We start from the raw sequence: 23245 nt of genomic DNA, 5'->3' as shown, positions 1-23245 counted from the left end.
TTTACATTTAATTTCGACTTAAAGATTGATTCAATTAATTAAATCCTTATATTATTTTAGTTATTGTAATTATTATAATCTAATTAAAATATTCAATTTAAATAATTGTTTATTCCCTCAAATGATAAAATTAATAAAATTAAAAAATATGAAATTAATGTTCTATAAGATTTTAAAGAATAAATAACAGGTAAAAATAAAATAATTTCAACATCAAAAATTAAGAATATTATTGTTATTAAAAAAAAAAAAAAAGGAAGTGAAAACGATAAATTAGATTTTGTAATAGGGCTAAATCCACATTCAAAAGGAGATCTTTTTCAAAATCTTTTTTTTTATTGAAATAAATTTATTAAAAGGATTAATGAAATTAAAGTGATTAATAAAAACATAAAAAGATATATATATATAATTATATTAAATTTAATTAATTTTCTTAATTGAAAATTAAACGTATTTATTTATACAATATATATATATATATATATAATAATTGAAATTTAATTTTTAAATTTAAATCAATAAATAAACAAAATATAAATAAATAAAAATAATCAAATTACATCAATAAAATGTCAATATCAAATGGCTAATTCAAAATTTATATTATGTTTATTTCAAAAATGAATTTTTAACAGTCGATATGGAGATACTAAAAGAAAAATGATCCAATTAGTACATGTAAACCATGAAATCTAATAGCTATAAAAAAAATTGAATAAAAAAGAAATAGAATCATAAATTTTATCATTAAAGCAAAAAAAAAAAAAAAAAGAATTTAAATATTCAATTGTTTATAAAATAGTAAAATAAATCCCTAATAAAATTGTTTGTGTTATATAAAATTTTCTATATTTTAATTTATTAATAATTAAATAATAATGACTTAATGTTACTGTAAATCTTACCTGGAGAAATTAAAGTAAATGAATTTAATAATGGAATTTCTATTGAATTAAAAATTTAATATTTTTTGGTGGTCATAATATATCAATTCCAATTTCATATTTGGGAAGATTGATGTATGAAAAAAAGTCAAAAAAAAAAAAAAAATACAAAATATATTAATTCTAAAATAAGTAAAATTATTCTAAATTTTTAAAAATTAATAATAAAAATGTATGTAATCCTTTATAATAAAATATTCTATCTCGAATAATATCACAAAATCAAAATATTATAATTAAAGTGGTATTAATTATATTTAAAATTATAAGTAAAAAAATTGTTCTTGTTAATTCAAATAATCTAAAAGATAAAATAATTGGTCATGGGCAATTTATGATTACATTAAATGAAAAGTTTTTCTTCATTATTTATTAATTAAAATTCATTTGATTCTGAAAAATATAAAATTAAGAAAATTGAAAATACATATCATTGAATAATTGATATAAAAATTTCTAAAGTTAATAATGTATTTTGAATTAATAAATTAATTGGAATTATTGCAATAAAATTTCTAATAAAAATACCTAATAATGTTAAAATTAAATGTCCTGAAATTAAATTTGCTGATAATCAAATTGATAAAGTTCATTGATAAAGTCAAATAATTAATTTAACTAATTCAATAATAACTATAAAATTAATTAAAAATATTGGAGAGTCTTTATTGGAAAGCATTTTTTTTATCATATATTTCATATCAATCTTCTTACCAATACTTACTATTTTATCTCGTTCATCTTGTTACATGATACATTGATATTAATGTTCTTTTGATATACTTAAATCATTTTCATCTAAATTAATATTCACAACTAAATTCTTCTTCTTGTATCTTATTTGGAAAATGCACAAATGAAACATAAAAAGCATAAAAATGTACATAAATATAAATTCACAGAATATCTATTGGAAATAATTAATATGTTTGTAATTAAATATTAAATTATAAAGATTATAATCATAGAAGAATAACAAAAATAACAATGTTTGATTCTGTTTGTTTTAATTTTCTAATGAAAAAAGAAAAATGAATATTTTAACCTGATGGACATTTAATCCAAGCTTAGTATTTTATTGCCATTATATTTTCAGATATATGTTTTACCGAAGGACCAAAAGTATTCCTATATCTAATCCAATCAAATTTCTTGTTCCGTTTCATTACTTACATTTAAAAATGATAGAATAGAATAGCTGTAAAGTCATGCTTCTGCATAACATTTTAAGGCTGCCTGTGTATTCTGACAGTGTGCAGTGTCAGACAGGCATATTGGATGAATTTTTTCCTTATAAAAAAACAAAAATATTTATATATTTATTACATAAAAGTCAGATGTTAACATTTGACTTATTCCAATAATATATATAGAGGTTAATTTTTAATTTTATGATTTTATGAAAACTTACACGACATTTAAGAACACTAGAGTCAAAACTTTCTTCACCACTTTTACAAGAAAATACAATGCATTCTATGGATTCTATGGATTCAATGCATGCAATGGATTCTAATGAAACACGAGATGACATTACATTACAAATTTTTGCATTTATTAATGACAATTGAACAAATCCACGGATCTTTCGACCTTTATCTCGATTTTATCTTCTACAGAAAAAATTAAGGCAATCGTGTCCGTAATAAGGTTACGTGTGCTTCGGAATTGATGAATTTTCTTTATCCACATGATTCTTTAAACACTGCGTCATAGAATTTGTTTTTACAAGACAAATCACGAGATTAGACCATTATAAATTCCACATTGTCGATTTCCACGTAATATAGTTAAATAACATTAATATAGACAATTAAATCTTATTTTAGAACAAGATATATTTAAAATGGATTATTATTATTATTATTATTACGAATGTTTATCAATATATTTAAACACCAAAATTATTATGAATTTAAATATTTCTGCATTATTATAATTCTTCGTATTCTAATTATATCGTATAATTTTAAAAAGTATAATCTTCAAAATAACAAAACTATGAAAATTAATATGGAGAGAAACTATATGTGAGATTTATATTTACGTATGTTCTAAAATTCTACTATATAAACAATTGTTAATTTTATAATACAAATTGGTAAAAATATTCCAGAATTGATAAAAATTTCCAGAAAAATAGTTGAATTATTTACATTTCCACACTTTCAAATTAAATAAATAAAGAAAACTAAAGAAAACTAAAACACTTCACTAAGCACTTATTTAATATTTATGTATTAAGCATTTATTAAAATATTATTATTTCATACCATTGATTTTCTTTTTTTATTTCCTTTTACTGTCAAATTTTCAACTTTCATAACTTTCATTTTATAATCGTTAAGGTTACGTGTTATTTCGCATTATTCGTAGCAATCTTTTAAAATTATGCATTAAATTTGTTTATATATTTATAATTTACATTTTACATCGTATTTTTAAATATATTATTAATATATGTTTATGTATATGTATATGATTTACAAAATATAAATTCACAGAATATCTATTGGAAAATAATTAAACGTGACGACAAAAACGATATTTAAATATCCTAAACGTATCTTAGCTCTTCTATAACAGCATTCGATTTAAATTGTTATATATAAATATATATATATATTTACAATATAACAATTACATTGTTATAAATTAATAATGTACCACACCTGTTCACAATATTATTTTAATTATTTTAATTATCATAATTTTGATATATATTTAGTTATAAAAAATTAATTAACAAATATATGATATCACAAATTTATTTATCGAATAAATAACACTAATATTATCAGACGATATATATGACGTTTTTCATAAAAATATAAACTATTTATATTATCAAAAATCTTTATCTTTCTTTAATTTTCACCTTTATAAAAGGATACAATATATGCGTATATATATGTACATTTGTATTGTATACATACACACACATTTATACATATATAAACACATAAAATACGATCAATCTTTAATTTTTTTTAAATTAATTTACATAATATGTTTGAACGAAGTACTTTTTTTAATGTAAATATGTAAATCCAATTTGTGTAAAATTTATTTATTTTTTAATTATTAACTTGTTAATAAGAATTTTATATGTACAGTTAGTCGCAGAAGTTTTCATACACTTTACACATATTCAATTAAATTCGTGTTATCGAAATCAACGATAATTTTGTTTTATATGAAATATTGCGAGTATAATAATATGAAACCATTTTTTTTTATTATGGAACATCATTTCAAAGCAGTGAAATTAATTTTTCAAATTTCAACATTATTTTTCTTTATATATAATTTCATTACGTAATGTTTCAAGATAAAATAAAATTTTAAATTACAAGATATTTAATTCTAAATCTATCATCGGAGATAAAAAGAAGTATATTTTCAGCAAAAATTGTATCCAAAATATGAAAAAATGAAAGTTGATTTCACATACTCAAAAAAATTTTTTGTCCAAAAATAAATTATTCTATACATAACACTTTAATATATTGCTATATATAAGTTTTCATCGAAATCAAATCTTTCATAATAATTCAATTTCTTTACAAGATACTATAAAAAAATTTGCATGCCTATATATTAAATTACAAATAAAACCTCGAATAATCAAACTAACGGTAGTAATATCAGTAGTCTAAGAGCGTAATATAATTTTTTAGATAATTCAATAATTTATATTATTCATGAAATATGATAGTTTTACTGTATATTACCTGTTTATATATATACGTATACATATATATATGCATGCTTGTATATATATATATATATCAGTTTTTCCAGCTTTTTCATCTTTTTTCCTTCTTATCTATCAAATTATTTTCCAAATTACTATTATCGCATTTCCTTCTTTTTCTTTCTTTTTCAATGCTTCTGAATACGTAAGAATACCGTTAACGAAGATATTAAATTTATACTTATTTTTACTCATAAATTTATCTTCAATTTTTTTTTATGACTCATTCGTTCAATTACGTATCGCTTATTATATCATTTTCAAACTTCTAATTTCGTCATGCCAATCTTTATCATTGCCTACCATAGAATATATGTTAAATATATAAAAATATATTAGATAGATATCATATTATCCTCTAATAAGAAACGATAACATCTAACTTCAAAATTTTCATTTTACTGTGTAGTAAAATTGTAGATTCCAAATTGTGTTGAGTCGTTGAATCCAAATATAATCTATTTCTATCTAAACTTGCAACTGTTAAAGTATCATTTCGAAAACTTGTGTATCTGCATCATCCGTAGTTAGATTATCGAAATCTAAAATTTTATTTAAGTAAAATGAATATTTCATAAAAATATTTCATCTTCTCCAATCTTCTTATTCCAATGCTTATACTATTTTATCTTGTTCATCTTGTTACGTGATACATTAATGTTCTTTTGATACGTTTAAATAATTTTCATCTAAATTAATATTCACAACTAAATTCTTCTGACAATCTTGTATCTTATTTTGAAAATGCACAAATGAAATGTTAAAAGCATGATAATGTACCATAGCGTACGAATCGCTTGTTGTAGAGTAACCAGCTAAAATTGAGCATAAAGATCAACGTTTCCCGCTTGTAAAGAACGAAGAGAACTATATTTGTCTCCTTTATCTTCAGAGATATAATCGTTTTAATAATACACTATTCATAAAATTTTAAAATTTTTCTTCTTTATATGATCGTAATGTATGAACTGTTTGTAGAGGAGTAGACAGTCAAAATTGGGTAAAGGATTCTCACGATAAGGAATGTCGAACGTTATGATCGTATAAAGATGAAGAAATTTTTGAATTTCTTTAGAATTCGGTAATCTCTTTCGTTATATATGTATTGTATCGTTTTTATATTTACTACATATTTATTCAATATATGTATGGTTCTTTCGTATATTTGTGCATTGCTATTATTATGCGTATGTACTATGTTTATATTGCGTTATGTTATATTTATTATGTTATTAGATATATATATATATATCTTTGAAATATATCGGAATATATGTATTTAAACTTGAATACTTAACGATGATTTAATGAAAGTGTTCTTCTTCTTATTTGTATGTATATACATCTTTTCTGTATGCTTTGTGTATAAATATGTATATATACGTATGTGATTATTGTTCGAATGTATATCGCTATTATTAAATATCCGCTATATTTATGTTACAATATATTTATTATATATATTTTATATTTTCGGAGTATGAAGGAAGATACATTTCTTTTAGTTTAGGTATATATCGTTTCTGTGTGTGTTTGTACATATATATATGATTTTTACATGTGTGTGTAAATCGTTATTATTATATACCTACTATATTTATATCGTGTTATACTATGTTATGTTCCTATTATATTTGTACATATATATCGTTTTAATTGCGTGTGTTTATATATATACCATTTTATCTGTCCATATATGTGTGTTTCTTAACACCACCACTCTTGTACATAAGAACTTTTAAAACTTTTTCAAGATATCGTTTTTATATGTCTATTATATATATATTATTCGAATAATGTATGTGTATGTATATCTTAAACGAACGTATGTGTGTATATATTATTTTTGTGCGTTTGTATAGCGCTGTATCGTTTACTTACTATATTTATATTACGTTGTATATGCGATATATTTTCGGAGATACAACGGTTTTAATTATGAAATTTTTCTTTTTATCTAAATATAATACGTAAATCCAGAGATGTAAAGTAACGAATGAAAATACGTTTTCTATTATCTTATATATGTAGTTTCTGTATATAATCTGTATATATATTATTTCTTGTGTGTATGAATTTATATATGTACTTATACGATTTATGTATGGATAGCTATATAGCTATAATGTAGCTCTAATATAATAAAATAGCTATAGTACATATATATGATTTATGTATTATATTATTATTATATCCAGAGATAAAGTGGTTTTAACATTACCTAATTCTAAAAATTTCAAAATTTCCTATTCGTTATACGATCATAATGTAGAATAACCAGCCAAAATTGAATGTAATGAGTTCTCTCGACAATGGGTTTCATGCTCGTATGAAGAAATTTTGGAATCCTTAGAATTCGGTAATCTTAAAATAGGTGAATTACTGAAGATAATAGACATATATATATTTTGTTATAATTGCAACCAGAAAACATTGTCATTTACACTAAATTTTCCCTAGTTATTCTATGACAATCGCTTCAAATCTATTATCGAATAAAGTTGGAATTAAACTATTTAGCTAAATAATAATTAAAATTTATTAAATTAATATTTTTAATAATTTTATTATTTTTTATATTTACATTATACTATAATCTAAATTTTCTAAGATTTTTAATTTTAACAGAATTTTTGGTTATTATAGTTTTATTTTATATTATTGATAATGAATATAATACATGATTATTTTTAATTTTTTTAATATTTTCTGTTTGTGAATTAGTTTTGGGTATATCATTATTAGCAAGAATAAATTATGAATTATGTCATCGAAAATTAAGAATATTAGATTTAATTTATTAACTTAGGATTATTATAATTTTATTAATATTTGTATATTTATTTATATTATTTATTAAAAAATAATTTAAATTTAATTATAATATTATTAATAAATTTACTTAATAAATTTACTTACTTTTAATTGAATTGAATGAATTTTTATTTTTTGTAATTTTAGTTTCAATAATATTTCTTACTATTTAATAATATTAACTTTATGAGTTTTTTGATTAATTTTTTTATAATTAAATAATAATAGAATAAATTGTTTGTTTATAAATTTATTATTAATAATTTCATTATTATTAGTTTTTATATCAATAAACTTATTGGTATTTTATTTATTTTATGAATTAGATTTATTTTATTGATTTTTTATTTAATTGCCAAATGATGATGATTAAGAAAATCCTTAATTATCAAATTTAATTAATATTTTATACAATAATTTTTTCATTAATTATATTATATATTATTTATTATATTTATTGAATTGTAGATTAAATTAATTGTAGATTAAATTTAATATTAATTGAAAAATTAAATTTAAATTTAAATTTAATATTATTTATGTATTTATTAATATCATTTTCAGTTAAAATTCCAATTTATTTACTTCATGGTTGATTATTAAAGACTCATGTTGAAGCATGATGGTTATTATGAATCAATAATTTTAGCTTCAATTATATTGAAATTAGGAGGATATGGAATATTATGATTAATAAAAATTTTTAAGAATCAATTTATTTTTATACAAAAATTTTAATTGTAATTAATTCATTTGGAATTTTAATTTTAAGATTAATATGTTTATCTCAGTATGATATAAAATCTATTATTGCAATTTCATCAATTGTATATATAGGATTAATAATTATAAGAATATTAACTTTTTTTAAAATAAGAATAAATGGTGGTTATTTAATAATAATTTCTCGTGGTCTTAAATTTTCAGGATTATTTTTCTTAGTAAATATAATTTATAAACAAACTAGACGTTTAATATTTGTTAATAAAGATATAATTAACTTTATATCTACAATATTTTTATTTTGATTTGTAATATGTTCATCTATATTTATCTATATAATCTATATAATATAGGATCACCTGTTTCATTAAATTTAGTAAGTGAAATTATATTAATACTTATGGTTTAGTATCATGATTAAAATTTATAATTATTATTTTAAAAATATATCGTTTATTTAGATTTATTTATTTATATTAACTAATCATGGAAAAACTTATATAAGATTTAAAATTAATAATTTTATTTATTGGTTGAATATTTTATTTTAATAATACATTATTTTAATAATTGAATTCCATTAAATTTAATGTTTTCAAAATTATATTTTATTTAATATTTATTTAAATAGTTTAATAAAAATATTGATTTGTGAAATTATATAAATATAAATTTATTTTAAATTATCATAAAAATATAATTAATTGGAATTTTGTTATTTAAATTTAGATTATTTATTATATTATTAAGATTTTTATATTTAAGTAAAATTGTTATTTTAAATAAAATATTTATACATTTAATTCTATAAAATTTAATTTTTTAATAATAATTGATTATAAATCATTAATACTCATTTTTTTAGTAAGGATTTTTCTATAATTATTTATTTATTGAATTAGATATATAAATTTAAGAGAATTAAAAATAAATATTTTTATATTTTTTTATATTTAATAATTTTATTTTTAATTTCTATATATATATTAATTTCAAGACCAAATATATTATCAATTATTTTAGGTTGAGATAAGTTAGAATTAATTTTTTATTTTTTAGTAATTTATCACATAAAAATAAAATCATTTACTTCAGGTAACTTTAACTATTACATATAGTTTATTTTAAAACGTGATATTGGATTATTATTAATTATTAATTATATGTTTAATAATTTATTACGGAAGATGAAATTTATCTTTTTATAAAATAAATAAATTTATAATGATTTTTTATTGTTAATAGCTTTCACTAAAAGAGCTCAAATTCCTTTTTCAATTTGATTATCAATGGCAATGAAAGATCCAACATCTGTTTCATTTTTAATTCATTCTTCAATATTGATAACAGCTGGAATTTATTTATCAATTCGTTATGTAGATTTATTAGAGCGTAAATATAAAAATATTATTTTATTAATTTCAAAATTAACAATATTATTTGCTGAATTTCAGCAAATTTTGAATTAGATTTAAAAAAAAATTGTTGCTTATTCAACATTAAGACAATTAGGTTTTATAATAAGAATATTATCTAGGATTTACTGAATTAGTATTTTTATTTATTTTATTTATTTATTCATGCAAAATTTAAGTCATTAATATTTATTTATTAATGTGTTGGAAGATATATACATTTTATAAATTGAAATCAAGATATTCAATTATATTATGCTTCAAATATATTATGCTTATCCATTAAAAAGGATAATTATTATTTGTTCAATTTTAACATTATATTTTTAGTTGGTTATTATTCTAAAGATTTAATTATTGAATGTTTTTTCTCTAGAAAAATATATTATCTTTCAACAGTAAATTTAATTATTGGAACAATTTTAACTGTTTCGTGTTCTTTTTGAATAATTTTAGTAATAACAAATAAATATTTAATAATTAATGTTGTATTTAAAAAAAGATGAAATTATGGAAATTTCTATAATAATAATAATTTTAAGATTAATTTATTATGAATTTATAAATTAATAATATTTAAAATAATAATTATAAGAATAACTATAGGACATAATTTTTATAAATTTGTTTTATTAAGTAATAATTGGTTTATTGCAAATATTATTTATATTTATAAATATAATTTATAAAAGAATTTATAAAAAAAATTAATTTTATCAATATTTAATTATAAAGTATTCATTGAAAAATCAATTATTAAAATATTATCAAGTAAATTTTTATTTTTAACATTAAATTTACATAGTTTTAAAATTACTAATATTATATTAAAATTAATGTATTTTTAACTAGTATAATTTATGTAATTTATTTTTAATTAACATAATTAATTTTATTAATTAATTAATTAAATTATTTATTTAAATAGCTTATATATAGAGTGTAATATTGAAAATATTAATGAAAATTTTTAAATTTTTTAAATAGATAATAATATATAATTTAGTTAGAATAATATAATATCTAAATAATTTATTAACAATAAATTGCTAAATAATTAGCTTTAATTAATTTAAAATTTATTAAAATTTATTTATTATAACAATATATAAGAAGTAATAATTTACATTTAATTTCGACTTAAAGATTGATTCAATTAATTAAATCCTTATATTATTTTAGTTATTGTAATTATTATAATCTAATTAAAATATTCAATTTAAATAATTGTTTATTCCCTCAAATGATAATATTAAAATTAATAAAATTAAAAATATGAAATTAATGTTCTATAAGATTTTAAATAATAAATAACAGGTAAAAATAAAATAATTTCAACATCAAAAATTAAGAATATTATTGTTATTAAAAAAAAAAAAGGAAGTGAAAAGGATAAATTAGATTTTCTAATAGGGCTAAATCCACATTCAAAAGGAGATCTTTTTCAAAATCTTTTTTTTTATTGAAATAAATTTATTAAAAGGATTAATGAAATTAAAGTGATTAATAAAAACATAAAAAGATATATATATATATAATTATATTAAATTTAATTAATTTTCTTAATTGAAAATTAAACGTATTTATTTATACAATATATATATATAAATAATTAAAATTTAATTTTTAAATTTAAATCAATAAATAAACAAAATATAAATAAATAAAAATAATCAAATTACATCAATAAAATGTCAATATCAAATGGCTAATTCAAAATTTATATTATGTTTATTTCAAAAATGAATTTTTAATAGTCGATATGGAGATACTAAAAGAAAAATGATCCAATTAGTACATGTAAACCATGAAATCTAATAGCTATAAAAAAAATTGAATAAAAAAGAAATAGAATCATAAATTTTATCATTAAAGCAAAAAAAAAAAAGAATTTAAATATTCAATTGTTTATAAAATAGTAAAATAAATCCCTAATAAAATTGTTTGTGTTAAATAAAATTTTCTATATTTTAATTTATTAATAATTAAATAATAATGACTTAATGTTACTGTAAATCTTACCTGGAGAAATTAAAGTAAATGAATTTAATAATGGAATTTCTATTGAATTAAAAAATTTAATATTTTTTGGTGATCATAATATATCAATTCCAATTTCATATTTGGGAAAATTGATGTATGAAAAAAAATCAAAAAAAAAAAAAAAAATACAAAATATATTAATTCTGAAATAAGTAAAATTATTCTAAATTTTTAAAAATTAATAATAAAAAATGTATGTAATCCTTTATAATAAAATATTCTATCTCGAATAATATCACAAAATCAAAATATTATAATTATAAAGTGGTATTAATTATATTTAAAATTATAAGTAAAAAAATTGTTCTTGTTAATTCAAATAATCTAAAAGATAAAATAATTGGTCATGGCCAATTTATGATTACATTAAATGAAAAGTTTTTCTTCATTATTTATTAATTAAAATTCATTTGATTCTGAAAAATATAAAATTAAGAAAATTGAAAATACATATCATTGAATAATTGATATAAAATTTCTAAAGTTAATAATGTATTTTGAATTAATAAATTAATTGGAATTATTGCAATAAAATTTCTAATAAAAATACCTAATAATGTTAAAATTAAATGTCCTGAAATTAAATTTGCTGATAATCAAATTGATAAAGTTCATTGATAAAGTCAAATAATTAATTTAACTAATTCAATAATAACTATAAAATTAATTAAAAATATTGGAGAGTCTTTATTGGAAAGCATTTTTTTTATCATATACTTCATATCAATCTTCTTACCAATACTTACTATTTTATCTCGTTCATCTTGTTACATGATACATTGATATTAATGTTCTTTTGATATACTTAAATCATTTTCATCTAAATTAATATTCACAACTAAATTCTTCTTCTTGTATCTTATTTGGAAAATGCACAAATGAAACATAAAAAGCATAAAAATGTACGCAAATATGTTTGTAATTAAATATTAAATTATAAAGATTATAATCATAGAAGAATAACAAAAATAACAATGTTTGATTCTGTTTGTTTTAATTTTCTAATGAAAAAATGAATATTTTAACCTGATGGACATTTAATCCAAGCTTAGTATTTTATTGCCATTATATTTTCAGATATATGTTTTACCGAAGGACCAAAAGTATTCCTATATCTAATCCAATCAAATTTCTTGTTCCGTTTCATTACTTACATTTAAAAATGATAGAATAGAATAGCTGTAAAGTCATGCTTCTGCATAACATTTTAAGGCTGCCTGTGTATTCTGACAGTGTGCAGTGTCAGACAGGCATATTGGATGAATTTTTTCCTTATAAAAAAACAAAAATATTTATATATTTATTACATAAAAGTCAGATGTTAATATTTGACTTATTCCAATAATATATATATAGAGGTTAATTTTTAATTTTATGATTTTATGAAAACTTACACGACATTTAAGAACACTAGAGTCAAAACTTTCTTCACCACTTTTACAAGAAAATACAATGCATTCTATGGATTCTATGGATTCAATGCATGCAATGGATTCTAATGAAACACGAGATGACATTACATTACAAATTTTTGCATTTATTAATGACAATTGAACAAATCCACGGATCTTTCGACCTTTATCTCGATTTTATCTTCTACAGAAAAAAATTAAGGCAATCGTGCCCGTAATAAGGTTACGTGTGCTTCGGAATTGATGAATTTTCTTTATCCACATGATTCTTTAAACACTGCGTCATAGAATTTGTTTTTACAAGACAAATCACGAGATTAGACCATTATAAATTCCACATTGTCGATTTCCACGTAATATAGTTAAATAACATTAATATAGACAATTAAATCTTATTTTAGAACAAGATATATTTAAAATGGATTATTATTATTATTATTATTACGAACGTTTATCAATATATTTAAACACCAAAATTATTATGAATTTAAATATTTCTGCATTATTATAATTCTTCGTATTCTAATTATATCGTATAATTTTAAAAAGTATAATCTTCAAAATAACAAAACTATGAAAATTAATATGGAGAGAAACTATATGTGAGATTTATATTTACGTATGTTCTAAAATTCTACTATATAAACAATTGTTAATTTTATAATACAAATTGGTAAAAATATTCCAGAATTGATAAAAATTTCCAGAAAAATAGTTGAATTATTTACATTTCCACACTTTCAAATTAAATAAATAAAGAAAACTAAAGAAAACTAAAACACTTCACTAAGCACTTATTTAATATTTATGTATTAAGCATTTATTAAAATATTATTATTTCATACCATTGATTTTCTTTTTTTATTTTTTTTACTGTCAAATTTTCAACTTTCATAACTTTCATTTTATAATCGTTAAGGTTACGTGTTATTTCGCATTATTCGTAGCAATCTTTTAAAATTATGCATTAAATTTGTTTATATATTTATAATTTACATTTTACATCGTATTTTTAAATATATTATTAATATATGTTTATGTATATGTATATGATTTACAAAATATAAATTCACAGAATATCTATTGGAAAATAATTAAACGTGACGACAAAAACGATATTTAAATATCCTAAACGTATCTTAGCTCTTTTATAGCAGCATTCGATTTAAATTGTTATATATAAATATATATATATATATTTACAATATAACAATTACATTGTTATAAATTAATAATGTACCACACCTGTTCACAATATTATTTTAATTATTTTAATTATCATAATTTTGATATATATTTAGTTATAAAAAATTAATTAACAAATATATGATATCACAAATTTATTTATCGAATAAATAACACTAATATTATCAGACGATATATATGACGTTTTTCATAAAAATATAAACTATTTATATTATCAAAAATCTTTATCTTTCTTTAATTTTCACCTTTATAAAAGGATACAATATATGCGTATATATATGTACATTTGTATTGTATACATACACACACATTTATACATATATAAACACATAAAATACGATCAATCTTTAATTTTTTTTAAATTAATTTAGATAATATGTTTGAACGAAGTACTTTTTTTAATGTAAATATGTAAATCCACTTTGTGTAAAATTTATTTATTTTTTAATTATTAACTTGTTAATAAGAATTTTATATGTACAGTTAGTCGCAGAAGTTTTCATACACTTTACACATATTCAATTAAATTCGTGTTATCGAAATCAACGATAATTTTGTTTTATATGAAATATTGCGAGTATAATAATATGAAACCATTTTTTTATTATGGAACATCATTTCAAAGCAGTGAAATTAATTTTTCAAATTTCAACATTATTTTTCTTTATATATAATTTCATTACGTAATGTTTCAAGATAAAATAAAATTTTAAATTACAAGATATTTAATTCTAAATCTATCATCGGAGATAAAAAGAAGTATATTTTCAGCAAAAATTGTATCCAAAATATGAAAAAATGAAAGTTGATTTCACATACTCAAAAAAATTTTTTGTCCAAAAATAAATTATTCTATACATAACACTTTAATATATTGCTATATATAAGTTTTCATTGAAATCAAATCTTTCATAATAATTCAATTTCTTTACAAGATACTATAAAAAAATTTGCATGTCTATATATCAAATTACAAATAAAACCTCGAATAATCAAACTAACGGTTTATAATATCAGTAGTCTAAGTGCGTAATATAATTTTTTAGATAATTCAATAATTTATATTATTCATGAAATATGATAGTTTTACTGTATATTACCTGTTTATATATATACGTATACATATATATATGCATGCTTGTATATATATATATATCAGTTTTTCCAGCTTTTTCATCTTTTTTCCTTCTTATCTATCAAATTATTTTCCAAATTACTATTATCGCATTTCCTTCTTTTTCTTTCTTTTTCAATGCTTCTGAATACGTAAGAATACCGTTAACGAAGATATTAAATTTATACTTATTTTTACTCATAAATTTATCTTCAATTTTTTTATGACTCATTCGTTCAATTACGTATCGCTTATTATATCGCTTATTATGTTTTCAAACTTCTAATTTCATCATGCCAATCTTTATCATTGCCTACCATAGAATATATGTTAAATATATAAAAATATATTAGATAGATATCATATTATCCTCCAATAAGAAACGATAACATCTAACTTCAAAATTTTCAATACTGCGTAGTAAAATTGTAGATTCTAAATTGTGTTGAGTCGTTGAATCCAAATATAATCTATTTCTATCCAAACTTGCAACTGTTAAAGTATCATTTCGAAAACTTGTGTATCTGCATCATCCGTAGTTAGATTATCGAAATCTAAAATTTTATTTAAGTAAAATGAATATTTCATAAAAATATTTCATCTTCTCCAATCTTCTTATTCCAATGCTTATACTATTTTATCTTGTTCATCTTGTTACGTGATACATTAATGTTCTTTTGATACGCTTAAATAATTTTCATCTAAATTAATATTCACAACTAAATTCTTCTGACAATCTTGTATCTTATTTTGAAAATGCACAAATGAAATGTTAAAAGCATGATAATGTACCATAGCGTACGAATCGCTTGTTGTAGAGTAACCAGCTAAAATTGAGCATAAAGATCAACGTTTCCCGCTTGTAAAGTACGCAGAAAACTATATTTGTCTCCTTTATTTTCAGAGATTTACAATCGTTTTAATTAAATACACTAAAAAATACAGTTAAAAAATACATTATTCATAAAATTCTAAAATTTTTTCTTCTTTATACGATCGTAATATATGAACTGCTTGTAGAGAAGTAAACGACCAAAATTGAGTGTAAAGAGCTCCTCTCGCTAAGGGATTTCAAAAGTTATATATTATAGTCGTATAAAGATGAAGAAATTTTGGATTCCTTATAATTCGGTAATCTCGTATATCTTTCGTTATACATATATTGTATCGTTTTTATATTTACTACATATTTATTCAATATATGTCTATATGTATATATGTATATATGTATTTACTACATATTCATTCAATATATATACGGTTTTTTCGTCTATTTGTGCATTGCTATTGTTATGCGTATGTTTATATCGCGTTATGTTATATTTATTATGTTATTATTATATATATATATGTTATATATCTTTGAAATATATCGGAATATACGTATTTAAACTTGGATACTTAACGATGATTTAATGAAAATGTTCTTCTTCTTATTTGTATGTATATACGTCTTTTCTGTATGTGTTCGTGTATAAATATGTATATATACGTATGTATATATACGTATGTGATTAATGTTCGAATGTATATCACTATTATTATATATTCGGTATATTTATATATATTATATATATATATATTTACAGTATATTATATATATATTATATATATTTACAGTATATTTATTATTATTATATATATATTTTATATTTCCAAAGTATGACGGAAAATACATTTCCTTTTAGTTTATGTATATATCGTTCCTGTGTGTGTTTATATGATTTTTATATGTGTGTATATTCGTTAAAAATTATTATTACATACCTACTATATTTATATCGTATTATATTATGTTATATTCCTATTATTAATATATCTATATTATATATAATATATCTATTATTAATATATGTTTATGTATATGTATATGATTTACAAAATATAAATTCACAGAATATCTATTGGAAAATAATTAAACGTGACGACAAAAACGATATTTAAATATCCTAAACGTATCTTAGCTCTTTTATAGCAGCATTCGATTTAAATTGTTATATATAAATATATATATATATATTTACAATATAACAATTACATTGTTATAAATTAATAATGTACCACACCTGTTCACAATATTATTTTAATTATTTTAATTATCATAATTTTGATATATATTTAGTTATAAAAATTAATTAACAAATATATGATATCACAAATTTATTTATCGAATAAATAACACTAATATTATCAGACGATATATATGACGTTTTTCATAAAAATATAAACTATTTATATTATCAAAAATCTTTATCTTTCTTTAATTTTCACCTTTATAAAAGGATACAATATATGCGTATATATATGTACATTTGTATTGTATACATACACACACATTTATACATATATAAACACATAAAATACGATCAATCTTTAATTTTTTTTAAATTAATTTAGATAATATGTTTGAACGAAGTACTTTTTTTAATGTAAATATGTAAATCCACTTTGTGTAAAATTTATTTACTTTTAATTATTAACTTGTTAATAAGAATTTTATATGTACAGTTAGTCGCAGAAGTTTTCATACACTTTACACATATTCAATTAAATTCGTGTTATCGAAATCAACGATAATTTTGTTTTATATGAAATATTGCGAGTATAATAATATGAAACCATTTTTTTATTATGGAACATCATTTCAAAGCAGTGAAATTAATTTTTCAAATTTCAACATTATTTTTCTTTATATATAATTTCATTACGTAATGTTTCAAGATAAAATAAAATTTTAAATTACAAGATATTTAATTCTAAATCTATCATCGGAGATAAAAAGAAGTATATTTTCAGCAAAAATTGTATCCAAAATATGAAAAAATGAAAGTTGATTTCACATACTCAAAAAAATTTTTTGTCCAAAAATAAATTATTCTATACATAACACTTTAATATATTGCTATATATAAGTTTTCATTGAAATCAAATCTTTCATAATAATTCAATTTCTTTACAAGATACTATAAAAAAATTTGCATGTCTATATATCAAATTACAAATAAAACCTCGAATAATCAAACTAACGGTTTATAATATCAGTAGTCTAAGTGCGTAATATAATTTTTTAGATAATTCAATAATTTATATTATTCATGAAATATGATAATTTTACTGTATATTACCTGTTTATATATATACGTATACATATATATATGCATGCTTGTATATATATATATATCAGTTTTTCCAGCTTTTTCATCTTTTTTCCTTCTTATCTATCAAATTATTTTCCAAATTACTATTATCGCATTTCCTTCTTTTTCTTTCTTTTTCAATGCTTCTGAATACGTAAGAATACCGTTAACGAAGATATTAAATATATACTTATTTTTACTCATAAATTTATCTTCAATTTTTTTTTTATGACTCATTCGTTCAATTATTAGTATCGCTTATTATATCGCTTATTATGTTTTCAAACTTCTAATTTCATCATGCCAATCTTTATCATTGCCTACCATAGAATATATGTTAAATATATAAAAATATATTAGATAGATATCATATTATCCTCCAATAAGAAACGATAACATCTAACTTCAAAATTTTCAATACTGCGTAGTAAAATTGTAGATTCTAAATTGTGTTGAGTCGTTGAATCCAAATATAATCTATTTCTATCCAAACTTGCAACTGTTAAAGTATCATTTCGAAAACTTGTGTATCTGCATCATCCGTAGTTAGATTATCGAAATCTAAAATTTTATTTAAGTAAAATGAATATTTCATAAAAATATTTCATCTTCTCCAATCTTCTTATTCCAATGCTTATACTATTTTATCTTGTTCATCTTGTTACGTGATACATTAATGTTCTTTTGATACGCTTAAATAATTTTCATCTAAATTAATATTCACAACTAAATTCTTCTGACAATCTTGTATCTTATTTTGAAAATGCACAAATGAAATGTTAAAAGCATGATAATGTACCATAGCGTACGAATCGCTTGTTGTAGAGTAACCAGCTAAAATTGAGCATAAAGATCAACGTTTCCCGCTTGTAAAGTACGCAGAAAACTATATTTGTCTCCTTTATTTTCAGAGATTTACAATCGTTTTAATTAAATACACTAAAAAAATACAGTTAAAAAAATACATTATTCATAAAATTCTAAAATTTTTCTTCTTTATACGATCGTAATATATGAACTGCTTGTAGAGAAGTAAACGACCAAAATTGAGTGTAAAGAGCTCCTCTCGCTAAGGGATTTCAAAAGTTATATATTATAGTCGTATAAAGATGAAGAAATTTTGGATTCCTTATAATTCGGTAATCTCGTATATCTTTCGTTATACATATATTGTATCGTTTTTATATTTACTACATATTTATTCAATATATGTCTATATGTATATATGTATATATGTATTTACTACATATTCATTCAATATATATACGGTTTTTTCGTCTATTTGTGCATTGCTATTGTTATGCGTATGTTTATATCGCGTTATGTTATATTTATTATGTTATTATTATATATATATATGTTATATATCTTTGAAATATATCGGAATATATGTATTTAAACTTGGATACTTAACGATGATTTAATGAAAATGTTCTTCTTCTTATTTGTATGTATATACGTCTTTTCTGTATGTGTTCGTGTATAAATATGTATATATACGTATGTATATATACGTATGTGATTAATGTTCGAATGTATATCACTATTATTATATATTCGGTATATTTATATATATTATATATATATATATTTACAGTATATTATATATATATTATATATATTTACAGTATATTTATTATTATTATATATATATTTTATATTTCCAAAGTATGACGGAAAATACATTTCCTTTTAGTTTATGTATATATCGTTCCTGTGTGTGTTTATATGATTTTTATATGTGTGTATATTCGTTAAAAATTATTATTACCTACCTACTATACATACCTACTATATTTATATCGTATTATATTATGTTATATTCCTATTATTAATATATCTATATTATATATAATATATCTATTATTAATATATGTTTATGTATATGTATATGATTTACAAAATATAAATTCACAGAATATCTATTGGAAAATAATTAAACGTGACGACAAAAAACGATATTTAAATATCCTAAACGTATCTTAGCTCTTTTATAGCAGCATTCGATTTAAATTGTTATATATAAATATATATATATATATTTACAATATAACAATTACATTGTTATAAATTAATAATGTACCACACCTGTTCACAATATTATTTTAATTATTTTAATTATCATAATTTTGATATATATTTAGTTATAAAAAATTAATTAACAAATATATGATATCACAAATTTATTTATCGAATAAATAACACTAATATTATCAGACGATATATATGACGTTTTTCATAAAAATATAAACTATTTATATTATCAAAAATCTTTATCTTTCTTTAATTTTCACCTTTATAAAAGGATACAATATATGCGTATATATATGTACATTTGTATTGTATACATACACACACATTTATACATATATAAACACATAAAATACGATCAATCTTTAATTTTTTTTAAATTAATTTAGATAATATGTTTGAACGAAGTACTTTTTTTAATGTAAATATGTAAATCCACTTTGTGTAAAATTTATTTATTTTTTAATTATTAACTTGTTAATAAGAATTTTATATGTACAGTTAGTCGCAGAAGTTTTCATACACTTTACACATATTCAATTAAATTCGTGTTATCGAAATCAACGATAATTTTGTTTTATATGAAATATTGCGAGTATAATAATATGAAACCATTTTTTTTATTATGGAACATCATTTCAAAGCAGTGAAATTAATTTTTCAAATTTCAACATTATTTTTCTTTATATATAATTTCATTACGTAATGTTTCAAGATAAAATAAAATTTTAAATTACAAGATATTTAATTCTAAATCTATCATCGGAGATAAAAAGAAGTATATTTTCAGCAAAAATTGTATCCAAAATATGAAAAAATGAAAGTTGATTTCACATACTCAAAAAAATTTTTTGTCCAAAAATAAATTATTCTATACATAACACTTTAATATATTGCTATATATAAGTTTTCATTGAAATCAAATCTTTCATAATAATTCAATTTCTTTACAAGATACTATAAAAAAATTGCATGTCTATATATCAAATTACAAATAAAACCTCGAATAATCAAACTAACGGTTTATAATATCAGTAGTCTAAGTGCGTAATATAATTTTTTAGATAATTCAATAATTTATATTATTCATGAAATATGATAATTTTACTGTATATTACCTGTTTATATATATACGTATACATATATATATGCATGCTTGTATATATATATATATCAGTTTTTCCAGCTTTTTCATCTTTTTTTCCTTCTTATCTATCAAATTATTTTCCAAATTACTATTATCGCATTTCCTTCTTTTTCTTTCTTTTTCAATGCTTCTGAATACGTAAGAATACCGTTAACGAAGATATTAAATTTATACTTATTTTTACTCATAAATTTATCTTCAATTTTTTTATGACTCATTCAATTACGTATCGCTTATTATATCGCTTATTATGTTTTCAAACTTCTAATTTCATCATGCCAATCTTTATCATTGCCTACCATAGAATATATGTTAAATATATAAAAATATATTAGATAGATATCATATTATCCTCCAATAAGAAACGATAACATCTAACTTCAAAATTTTCAATACTGCGTAGTAAAATTGTAGATTCTAAATTGTGTTGAGTCGTTGAATCCAAATATAATCTATTTCTATCCAAACTTGCAACTGTTAAAGTATCATTTCGAAAACTTGTGTATCTGCATCATCCGTAGTTAGATTATCGAAATCTAAAATTTTATTTAAGTAAAATGAATATTTCATAAAAATATTTCATCTTCTCCAATCTTCTTATTCCAATGCTTATACTATTTTATCTTGTTCATCTTGTTACGTGATACATTAATGTTCTTTTGATACGCTTAAATAATTTTCATCTAAATTAATATTCACAACTAAATTCTTCTGACAATCTTGTATCTTATTTTGAAAATGCACAAATGAAATGTTAAAAGCATGATAATGTACCATAGCGTACGAATCGCTTGTTGTAGAGTAACCAGCTAAAATTGAGCATAAAGATCAACGTTTCCCGCTTGTAAAGAACGAAGAGAACTATATTTGTCTCCTTTATCTTCAGAGATATAATCGTTTTAATAATACACTATTCATAAAATTCTAAAATTTTTCCTTCTTTATATGATCGTAATGTATGAACTGTTTGTAGAGGAGTAGACAGTCAAAATTGGGTAAAGGATTCTCACGATAAGGAATGTCGAACGTTATGATCGTATAAAGATGAAGAAATTTTTGAATTTCTTTAGAATTCGGTAATCTCTTTCGTTATACATGTATTGTATCGTTTTTATATTTACTATATATTTATTCAATATATGTATGGTTCTTTCGTATATTTGTGCATTGCTATTATTATGCGTATGTACTATGTTTATATTGCGTTATGTTATATTTATTATGTTATTAGATATATATATATATCTTTGAAATATATCGGAATATATGTATTTAAACTTGGATACTTAACGATGATTTAATGAAAGTGTTCTTCTTCTTATTTGTATGTATATACATCTTTTCTGTATGCTTTGTGTATAAATATGTATATATACGTATGTGATTATTGTTCGAATGTATATCGCTATTATTAAATATCCGCTATATTTATGTTACAATATATTTATTATATATATTTTATATTTTCGGAGTATGAAGGAAGATACATTTCTTTTTAG

At 19.7% G+C, this 23245-nt stretch overlaps 2 long non-coding RNA genes across 3 annotated transcripts; both read right to left on the bottom strand.

Moving 5' to 3' along the window:
- Positions 1 to 829: 829 nt before the first annotated feature.
- Positions 830 to 3092, bottom strand: LOC133667538 (uncharacterized). 2 transcript variants are annotated; one of them, XR_009833229.1, is made up of 3 exons: positions 2359 to 3092; positions 1672 to 2237; positions 830 to 947 (listed from the first exon to the last, which is right to left on the bottom strand). It is a non-coding gene; the product is annotated as an uncharacterized LOC133667538 (long non-coding RNA). The 2 variants fall into 2 exon arrangements; XR_009833230.1 differs by lacking the exon at positions 830 to 947 and adding an exon at positions 1298 to 1340.
- A 9108-nt stretch (positions 3093 to 12200) lies between these two features.
- Positions 12201 to 13828, bottom strand: LOC133667579 (uncharacterized). Its single transcript, XR_009833278.1, has 3 exons — positions 13094 to 13828; positions 12854 to 12970; positions 12201 to 12557 (listed from the first exon to the last, which is right to left on the bottom strand). It is a non-coding gene; the product is annotated as an uncharacterized LOC133667579 (long non-coding RNA).
- Positions 13829 to 23245: the final 9417 nt, after the last annotated feature.

This window comes from Apis cerana, unplaced genomic scaffold, assembly GCF_029169275.1.
Source record: "Apis cerana isolate GH-2021 unplaced genomic scaffold, AcerK_1.0 Chr0_AcerK, whole genome shotgun sequence".
Lineage (NCBI taxonomy): Eukaryota > Metazoa > Arthropoda > Insecta > Hymenoptera > Apidae > Apis > Apis cerana.
Note: the sequence above shows the minus strand (reverse complement) of the source record. Positions and strands in the feature narration are given on the sequence as shown.